The sequence below is a fragment of the Callithrix jacchus genome, chromosome 1 (assembly GCF_049354715.1).
Source record: "Callithrix jacchus isolate 240 chromosome 1, calJac240_pri, whole genome shotgun sequence".
NCBI classification, from domain to species: domain Eukaryota; kingdom Metazoa; phylum Chordata; class Mammalia; order Primates; family Cebidae; genus Callithrix; species Callithrix jacchus.
The window spans coordinates 131363332-131374790 of NC_133502.1; positions in this window are offsets into that span (position 1 = coordinate 131363332).

The following is an 11459-nucleotide window of genomic DNA, read 5'->3' on the forward strand; positions in this document are numbered from 1 at the left end:
TTGGAAGATGAAGGAAGAGCAAAGGGACATGTTACATGCTGGCAGGCAAAGAGAAGGAGGAAAATCATGTGAAAGGGGTTTCCCCTTATAAAACCATCAGATCTGGTGAGACTTATTCACTACCGTGAGAACAGTATGGGGGAAACGACCCTCATGATTCAGTTATCTCCCACTGGGTCCCTCCTATAACATGTGGAAATTATAAGAGGTATAAATCAAGATAAGATTTGGGTGGGGACACAGCCAACCCATATCACATACAGATAACTCATTTGAAGTTTACAACAAAACAAAATAAAAGGAAAATATTTTCTGTCCAGAGGAGGCATAAGTATGCATTTTAAGGTGGAAAAAAAGGAGAGTGTTAGGCTAAGCAGATGAATATGATTGCGTCTTTCCATTGAACCTTTCAGCAGTATATAGCACAATTGAATATTCCCTTTTACTTTATAACTTTCCTTGGCTTCCCCTACACCAAATTCTTGAAGTTTATCTAATCTCTATGGCTATTGTTTCTTAGTCATTTTGAAGATCCTCTCCCTTTGATGGATTTTTTTCTTTCTCTCTTACATCCTTTACAAACAAAAACTGAGCAATGTTGTCTCTTCCTATGGCTTCAATTGCTATCTAAAAATTAATGTTCTCCACACTTTTACCTAGAGTGTATTTTCTCTCCTGAATGTTAGTCTAGACCCACAAATTCCACTGATTATTTCATTTCTGAACTCGAATATTTGTCCAGTCACTAAAAAGTCAACATGTCTAGAATATTTTAACCTCTTCTTCCTCTTATGCTTTTATTGAAAACCATCACGTTTCCTTATTTCAAAGTGGCATCTAAAATGTCATCAACTCCCTTAGTGCTATCTCTAACATTACTCACTTTCAACTAGGTTTCTCCATCTCCCTATTCAGTACACCAAGCCATATACCCTGAATGTCATCACTCACCTCAGTTACTAGATTACTCTCCTAACTAACTGGCTAACTTCCCTTATGCTACTCATGATTTTCTACTGCTTATTCTCAACCTGGAAAATGGAGTGAACTTACTGAAAGACAAATTTAATTTACTCTCTTTATGATTAAAACCTTCTCTCATAGGGCAAAATTCATCTTCTTAACATGACTTAAAATCTGGCCCTTCTAGTTTGCATCTTTTTCCACCATGCACAGTGTAATTTGCTGTGAAGTACTTAGCAGTTGCCTGAATGTATTGTATTACAGTACCTTGCACCTCAAAGCTTTGTGTGTATGTTTTCTTGAGCATTTGTTTTCTTTTTGACTAAGTAGCTGCTGTACATACTTCAAGTCTGTTTTTATGTTGAAATTCCAGAAATTCTTCACAGGTTTTCCTGCCACCCTCACCTTCATGAAGTTGGCTGTTTGTGTCCTTGCAATGATTCTTCATAGCAGTCACTACTTTTATCACACTATTTTATAGTTTCTGTATTTGTCTTTGTACCATATCAAACAGTATTATCTAAGAAAGCAAGGAATAGTCCTGAATTGCTGAATATTTTACCCCCAGCACAATAGTCACATGGCATGTGATCAATACTTACCCATTGTTTTTGTTTAATGAAACAATTAAAATTAAATCAAAGTAATTATTCAAATACAGAATCATTAATAGAATCATGCTAACATTGAGATGTCTTTCTATTTTTTTGTAATACTAAAAAACATTTCTTTTCTTTTGTATTTTCAGTAGAGATGGGGTTTCACCATGTTGACCAGGATGGTCTCGATCTCTTGACCTCATGATCCACCTGCCTCGGCCTCCCAAAGTGCTGGGATTACAGGCTTGAGCCACCGCACCGGGCCCTGGAGTCTAGATTTTTTTTGTTTTAATTGAGTAGAGGTGAGGAACTAGGATGTTGAAAAGTAAAAAAAGGAGAGAAGGAGAGGAAGAAAGAGGAAGAAAAAGAGGGAGAGAAGGAGAGGAACAAAGAGGAAGAAAAAGAGGGAGAGAGAACAGGAATATTGCTTCATTCTAAAAATGGGTATTAATAATGGCTGATCAATATTTTGTGTACTTAAAATGAAGAACTCTATAAATATTTATTGAGTTTACTTGTTCCGGATCTGAGTTGAAGTCCTGGATATCCTTATTAATTTTCTGTCTCGTTGAGTCTAAATCTTGTTATGGGTCTTATGTATCTGGGTATTAAGATCTCTTATTGTTGCATTGATCCTTTTACCACTGTATCTTTGTTGCTTTGAAATCTATTTTATCAAATGTGAAAATTGCAACTCCTGCTTTTTGTTTATTTATTTATTTTTTCTCTCTATTTGGTTGGTAAATTTTTCTCCAACCCTTTGTTTTGAGTCTTTGTGTATCTTTGGATATACCATTAGGTTTTGGCTGTATCTTTTGATTGGGGGATTTAGTCTATTTAAATTTAGGGTTACTGCCATTTGATGTTAACTGGCTATTTTATCTATTCATTGATGCAAATTCTTCTTTATGTTGATGCTCTTTACTTTTTGGTATATCCTTAGAAAGGCTCATACTGGTTGTTCCTTTCTATGTATAATGCTTCTTTCAGAAGTTCTTGTAAAGCAGGCCTGGTGCTAATAAAATCTCTGAGTACTTGCTTGTTCATAAAATATTTTATTTTTTCTTCAATTGTGAAGCTTAGTTTGGCAGGATATGCGATTCTAGGCTGAAAGTTCTGTTCTTTTAGTATGTTGAATATTGGCCTCCACTCTCTTCTGGCTTGTAGGGTTTCCGCTGAGAGATCTGCTGTAAGTCTAATAGGTTTCCCTTTATGGGTAACCTGGCCTTTCTCTCTGGCTGCCCTTAGTATTTTCTCCTTCGTTTCAGTCCTGGTGAATCTAACAATTATGTGCCTTGGGGTTGCTCTTCTTGAGGAATATCTTTGTGGTGTTCTCTGTATTACCTGGGGTTGAATAGTGTCCTGCTTTGCTAGATTGGGAAAATTTTCCTGGATAATATCCTGAAAAGTATTTTCCAGCTTGGGTTCATTCTCTCCATCACATTCAGGTACACCAATCAAACATAGATTGGGTCTTTTCACATAGTCCCATATTTCTTGGAGACTTTGCTCATTCCTTTTCATCCTTTTTTCTCTATTCTTGTCTTGTCGTTTTATTTCATTAAGTTGGTCTTTGACCTCTGATATCCTTTCTTCTGCTTGATCCATTCTGCTATTTAAACTTGTGCATATTTCACAAAGTTCTCGTGTTGTATTTTTCAACTCTGTTAGTTCATTTATATTTCTCTCTATATTGTCTATTCTTTTCAGCATTTCATCAAACCTTTTTTCAAAGTTGTTAGTTTCTTTACATTGGGTTAGAACAAGTTCTTTTAATTCTCAGAAGTTTCATATCACCCACCTTCTGAAGCCTACTTCAGATAATGGAACACAGTCCTTTTCAATCAGGGCTTGTTCCATTGCTGATGAGGAACTGCAATCCCCTGTAGAGGGAGAGGGGTTCTGATTTTGGGTATGCTAGGCCTTCTTAGGCTGGTTTTTTCCCTTTATTATAAATTTATCAATCTGTTGTCTTTACAATTACCGCCTTTCTAATTAGGTTTCTGAGTCGACGTCCAATTTATTGATTCCCAGTGCTGGGATTCAAGCAACCCACTGCGCCTGGCCAAAATAGCAGCGATAAGACTGATGGTGCTCTTCTGCCGGGGAATCTCTGGTCTGGCTTCCTTCTTGAGTCCGCAACAAGCGGCTCTGCCTTCCCGGAGCTCCAAACACCGGTCGTAAGGGAACCAGTCCCGTTTACTTTGCATGAAGATCTGCCTCGCCAAGGCGCTGGCAAAACCGCTGCGCCAGCCACAAGAGTCACGCTGGCGACCTGTGGGGCTCCTCCCCTAGAAATTTGCTGGTCCGTGAGCGACGAAAATTTGTCTGAAAGTGTGGTGTCCTCTCGTTCTCTGAGCTTTCACTGGGAGCTACAATCCTGAGCTGTTAGTGATCAGCCATCTTGGATCTCTCTACTAAAAAACATTTCATTTGGCATTGAGAATTACTCAAAAATGTCAAACTGAATTATTGAATTTTAAAATCTCAAACTCATGAATCACATTTGCATTTTTTTCTTTAAAAAAATCTCTCTCTCTTTCATGTTTAGTAAGTCTGTGATTTTTTCCCCCAAGTTTGTTAGTCAGAAGGTATGGAATAATCTGTTATGTCTATTTTTACCCCTAGTGAATTTTGTAGAAATTATGTTAACCTGGACTGCCATTTTGTTCTTTTAATTCCACATCAAGTGTGGCTCTGATTTCCCACAGAAAGAGAAAAGAAAGAAAATATGAGAGACGAAGGAAATGGACTAGAAGCAATAGGAAGGTAGTTTAGTGACAGAATTTAGATGATGATATGTGATGACATTCTTCCTTCCCCTGTGTTTCCTGACCCTCTCTAACCCATAAACCAGTCCTCGTTTCAGTAATGACTCTTTGTTCATGCTGAAATTTAGACTTCCCCCATGGCCTAGGGAAGTAGTTTGCAAAGTGGTTCACAGATGACTATGGCAGATATGTGTGACTTTTAAGTTTCTTAAAGAGTTCTGATTTGTAGCCACTTTGGGGCACCATTGACCATATGGTCCCCCCTCTGTATACTGTAGACTAAGTTTCTGAGCCCCAACAGAGAAATGTCTGTTTTTTTTTTTTTTTTTTTTTTTTTGCACAGGTCACTTAATCTTCACAATTTATGAACTATAACTTTATATAACTCTCAATCTGTAGAAAGAAGTGTGTCTCTAATAATCTATATAGGTAATTTAACTAAATATAACAAACTTTATAAGGAATATTCTATAGGATTTGCAAACTTTTTATTGGTGTGGCAGTGTGTATATATATCTACATATATCTATATACATATCTGTCTTATTTTTTCTACTTCATAAAAGCTGCTTTGATATGAGGTATAGTATCTTGTTCTTTTTGTATCCCAATATCTAGCAGAATTCATGGCACACAGTAGGTGCCTAACTAAAATGATTTTTAAATAAGTGGATTAATAATTTTTCTATTCATGTTCTTTCCTGTTTTATGCAAGGCTTTTTACCTATATTGTATCACTGGGGCCTTCAAGTTCATCTGAAAGTATGTAGGAAGGTATCACTCCCAGTACAGGGCTTTCCAAATTAATCATTTGCTCTTAAGAAATTTTGCAATGTTCTCTTTACTGAAGTTTTTAAAATGGATGTCCATATTTCTTATAGATTATAAAATCTCAAGAGCAGTAATGTGTCTTTGAACCCCCAAACACTGTGCCTCTCTAATAGGAAAGACTCTACGGATGAATTGACTCATCCTTAGTTTTAAAAAGCCAGAGTGTTTTTGATGCCAATCCAGAAACTGTGGTTGTAATTGATCGTCTCTTATAGACCTGCCTTAGAATAGTTCTTTGTATCCATTATATGTCCTTCTCTAATATTCATGATTGGACAACATTAGTCCTTGCATGGATCACTGAATGCTATAATCATAAATTGGCAATGCATTTTACACTCAGTTGTTCATTATGCTTTGTTATTGAAAAAGAGTTTCTTTAAAGTCTGAATGGATTATCTCCAGCGGCTCTTTTTTTTTTTTGCCAGGTTCCACCAACACTCAATTACCCAGGAACTGATTCTGTAGTTTTCAGGTTATACAGGCCATTACCTCTTCCCCTCTTCTTGATGTCTACCTTTGCACCATTTCACTGCTCATTAGAGTGTCTGGAGGAAAAAAAGCACTTTGAGAAGGCAAGGCAGGTGAAACACAGGTTGGTCATTTTGTACTACTTAGTAGCCCTGATAAAAGGGTTTTGTGAGAAATGTTGTTAGTGAAAAGTAGTGGGATACAATCTGGACTCTGCTCTCTATATGTGGGTCATATTTCTATCATACATCATAAATTATCTTAGAACATTTAGAGTTTGCTCATAGAAAAAGTTGTTTAAAAACACAAAATCTGTCTCCTATTTTTTTCATAAAATAATTTAATAACACGATAGTTGTGTGTTATTTAATATGTGGGGCACTAAGTTTGTGCTATTTAATAATGTTAAAAATACCATATTTTTGGACCCATATGCACTTTGGAATATTTAGTTAGAGCACGGTGAGCTGAATAGAACTGCCATTCTTGACATTTTTAACCAAAGAAGCTATCTTTTGCTCCATGGAACTTTGTTTTATCTTGTCAAAGTTCCAATTGTAACTTACTTTTCATGTATTATTACAATTAGCATGGATAAAACGTGTCATGAATTTTGATTTTGGACACAAATAAAGAATGTCCTTAAATAATAATTAAATCCATGTGCCTTCATTGATTTTTGTCTTCTGACTGGACAGAGGGAATTCCTGTGTCTCTTTCTCATAGTCTGATATAAATGAACATTGAGGTGACCTTTATATTTGGCAAAAATGAGAGTTGAACATGAATTGTAGGTGCAGCTTGTGATTTATGTGATAATTAAAGAAGGAATAGTAAATAAAGCAGTGAGGACCTTTTTCTCTATAAATCATGTGGGAAACAAAAACATGAGGTTTTTATTTTTTTATGTTTGGATTCTGAATTATGAAATCACAGCTGTATTGTAATATAGATTTTCTCTTAGTCATCATTGCCTTTAAAGTTCATTTTTTAAATAATTGAATATTCTAAAATGTTGCACCACATTCTTATTGAAAATGTTAGGAAAATGAACAGAAAATATTTCAGAAGTCCATCCAACTCATTTCTTGAGAAGAGTCACTAGAATTTTACAAGGTTCATACTTCTCTTTGGAAGTGTTAGGTATATTTTGGTTTTCCCAGACAAGTGGAAATGTAAGCCAAAAGGTCTTAAATTATTTTTTAACAATATTTTGATAATGTTCTGCTTAAATAGTGGTTTTGTTCCTCTTATCTTTTCCTTTCTAATATATTAAAACAAGCTCCTCAAATGTTCAAGTTCTCTTTATTTTTCTATTTTATCTGTTACAATTTTCTCTTTGAAAATGTATGTATTGCTATTCTCTCTCTCTCTCTCTCTCTCTATATATATATATATATTTATGCATACTATGCATTTACACACACATACACACACACAAACATGTATGTAGTTTGAGAGAATCTGGGCTTATCTCAAACTCACTCATTGTAAAGTAATGAACATAAAGGTTAGAACTTATACAGGTGAGCACGTCATAAAACCAAGTGTCAAACTTAAATAGCCAAGATACAAAACTCCTGGTTTTCTTTTCGTGAGTACGAAGTGTGTAATCAGTGATCTCCTCTAACTCTCTTTCTTTTAAGTGAATGGAACCGTGATATTGCACATCTTGAGCTTCTCTCTATAATCTAGTTTTACACCTCTTTTTCCTATTCTATCCCTGTTCAACAAAGTTTTCTTCACCACCCAGTCCATATGGGATTCTTCCTCTTGTCATCTACAGAGCAATTTCACTTTTGCCCAATGTACTGTTTGTAGCACTTCAACCTTAACTTGTTCAGTCTTACATTTCCCCCTGAAATATTTGGGATAGCATTCCTGAAAGTGTTCTATATAGTAGCTGTTCTATAATACAGTATCATAGCAAACAGTTTCAAGACTAAATTTGACAAGTGCTACATGCTTTATATGTTTCTTTGATATTTATAACAAATATTAGCATATTAAAGATCAGAAACATCTTGCAACAAATCCATTTAACTTAACTTTGTAACTATCTTCATTTTATGTTTTTTTTTAACCTTTCACTTCTTAAAGCATCTGATAATGTCTTATGTAGACTTTGGTATATGCTCATTTTGAGTGTGATGAAGAAAACTTTTTTAAATTATCAGATTGATTATTTCACATATCTACTTTAAAATTTAATGTCTTTCACATTATGTTAATATAAAAAACCTCTCTTCTTACAACTTAATTTTCACCAAACTCTTTTACCAAATAGTTATAAACATAGCAATTCCATTTTTATCCAGATGAATAGGTAGACTTGCAGATTCCTCTGGTAGATCACGCATAAACCGGTGGTTCTTTTTTATTCATTTTTTAAAATGTTAATTTCTTTTGCTGCATAGTAGGTGTATATATTTATGGGGTATATAAGATGTTTTAATACAGGCAGACTATGTGAAATAACTACTTCATGGAGAATGGGGTATGTGACTCTTCAAGTATTTATCTTTTGAGTTACAAGCAATCCAATTCTTTTAGTTATTATTTTTTAGAGACAGAGTCTCTCTTTGTTTCCCAGGCTGCTGTGCAATGATGTAACCTTGGCTCACTACAACCTCCACCTCCTGGGTTCCAGCAATTCTTCTGTCTCAGCCTCCCAAGTAACTGAGACTGCTGGCGTGTGCCACCGTGCCTGGCTAATTTTTGTATTTTTAGTAGAGACAGGATTTCACCATATTGGCCAGGCTGGTCTTGAACTTTTGACCTCGTGGTCCACCTGTCTCTGCCTCCCAAAGTGCTGGGATTACAGGTCTGAGCCACCACGCCCAGCCTCTTTTAGTTATTTTTTAATGTCCAGTTATTATTGACTACAGTCAGTGTGTTGTGCTATCAAGTAGTAGGTCTTATTTATTTTTTATAACTTTTTTTAAACTATCAACTATACCCACCTTCTCTCCACCCCTCACTCTCCTTCTCAGCCTCTGGCAACCATGCTTGTCCTCTCTATCTCCTTGAGTTCAATTGTCTTGATTTTTAGATCCTATTAGTAAGTCAGAATGTACAATGTTTGTCTTTCCGTGACTGACTTATTTTCACTTAACATAATGGCCTTCAGTTCCATCCATGTTATTGCAAATGACAGGATTTCATTATTTTTATTTCTGAATAGTACTCCATTGCATATATGTAACTATATTTTCTTTATCCATTCATCTGTTGTGGACGTTTCGGTTGCTTCCAAATCTTAGCTATTACAAACATTGCTGCAACAAACGTAAGAGTGCTGACATGTCTTCAGTGCACTGATTACCATTATCTGGACAATATACCCAGCAGTGGGGTTGGTGACTCACATGGCAGATCTATTTTTAGTTTTTGAGGAACTCCAAACTGGTCTTCATAGCGGTTGTGCTAATTGGCATCCTTACCAGTACTGTATATGGTAAACTGGTAGTTCTTATTAAGGATTAGGTAACTATTCTGAGAATAATTAAAATTCATTGCAAAGTGCCATTTTTTTAAGAAGGGCATACTTCAATTATTGAAATAAAACAAAGAAAATGCCAAACAGAAGTTATTAGATGCAGTGAGGAAAATGATCTAGTGTGAAAATTAAGGAAAAAAATAATGAAGAAGGTAAAAAATGAGGCTATTTTAATAATCAAGGAGAAAGTTTCAGGTTGTGTGGAATAAGGTGTAGGTGATGTAAACTGAAAAAAGTGAATAGAATTTAGAGATACGTAGGTGGTAAAAGGAACAGGGTGAAGCAATTAAATATTGAATACTAGTGAGATAAAGATGGGAGTGCTACTGATTTCTAGCTTGAAAAAGCATTGATTAGAATTGGAGAAGTTCTGGAATTGGAGGGGGTATGGCATGCAGAAAACTGTGTTTTAACTTTTGACCAAGTTGAATCAGAATTGTCTTTAATTGAATAGGCAATCAGATATATTGACCAGAAGAATGACCTCCAGTAGAGAAAAAAATGAAAACAGTGGATTCATTAGAATATAGATAGCAATTTAAGTCTGGACTGTGTGAGATTATTTAATATTGAAAAATAAACAATTTTATTTGTTTTGTAACTTCATTTTCATTTCACGTGTGATGAGATTATTGAGCTATACTAACAAACACCACATTTCTTGCTATTAGTGACTAACCTTCTCCTATGAAGATTTGCATTCCTCTAAGTGGTAATTATCTCCTAAAATACACCAAAATGTTTCTAACCTGGTGATTTTAATGTTTGATTTTAATACTTGTTATCATTGCATTCAGCAGAGATGATTGCCAGTTCCTGAAAATAAGCTTTCATACAATCAAACACCTTTACTCTGTTTTAAATCTAATTTCTCTATGTGTATACTATCAATCATGCCCTCTTGCCCACTCAAGGACATCATTGCAGATATACTCTCCTTCTTTGCCTACATTATCATTTTTTTCCTATTAGATCAGCATATATGTGGCTTTGCACTGGATTGATTTGGCTAAGCTGCAAATAAGCTTGCAGTTTAGTGTTGATCAAGAGAAGTTTGCTTGAGATTTGGAAGGTTGAAGTGATGCATGAGATGTTATTCTCTGAAGGTCAGTGGGAATAGATGTGTTGAAAGACAGGTGCATAGATACCAGTAGGTTTCAGATTTCTTCTACTCGCTTGTCACATGAAACAGATGCAGAGGTTCTGGTTTGTTTCAGCTTGCTTACCTTTCCTCTCCTAAGCACTTCTTCCTGGCTTCAACCATGTGCAAAAGCTGTGGATTTCATAGACTTCTACATTAGCTCTTTCTTGTGATCCCACTCAAACAGCTGGAAATGCCTGGCTTTCCAGACTTCCTCTCAAGTTTTCATTGTCTAAACACTCTGGTATTTTAGGAAGGCTGTTTAGTTATTTAGTTACTTCATTTTACCTTCCAACTTACTGTTTTGGATGCCTTCCTCCTTAGATCCTCCAATAAATGTGTAAAGTTTTATTCCCAGAATCATTTATTGTATAGTATTCTTAATAGTTTTCTTTCCCTGAGTGAATCCTGACTGATAAAGTATATGATTATGTTGCTCTAGTATTAATGGGGAAAAATCCTAAATTCTTCTGCCAGTTTCCACCCCATTTCATTAATTTTACTTGGGTCAAAATTCCTTGAAAATGTTTTTATACTCACCTTTTTCAAATCTCTTACTGTCTCATAACTTATTCTAACTCATATTTCATTTCTATAATACTACAGAAAGAATTACACCAAGGTCAATTGTGGTATCCACATTACTAAATCAGATGGTTGATTTACATCTTCTGTTACTTGAACTACCAGCAACATTTGATAAAGTGGATTGCTCCATCCTCCTTGGCATACTTTCTTCACTTGTCTTTTAGACTATTGTACATTTTGGTTTTTCTCTTATCTTGCTAGTTAATATTCCTCAGACTCCTTTGCTAGTTTCTTTTGTTCTCCACACTCTCTTAATACTTGAGTGTCTCAGGGATCAATCCTTGGTCCTCTTCTCTTCTCTGTGAAGGGTAACTCCTTTAGTGATCAAAGTTTGTCTCCTTCCTGTCTGCTAACTGATGATGCCCCAAATTTTATATCCAACCCAGGATATCTCAAAATACAGACTAGTGTATCTAACTGCACACTCAACATCTCCACTTGGATATTTAACAATCATCTCAAAATCAATATATCCCAAGCCCTTATTTGTACTTTTCCCAAACTCATATCCATCTGCAGTCCTCTCCATTTCATTTGATGAAAGCTCTGTCCTCTCTGTCATACTATTCAAACTCTAGATTAGTCATCCTGACTAA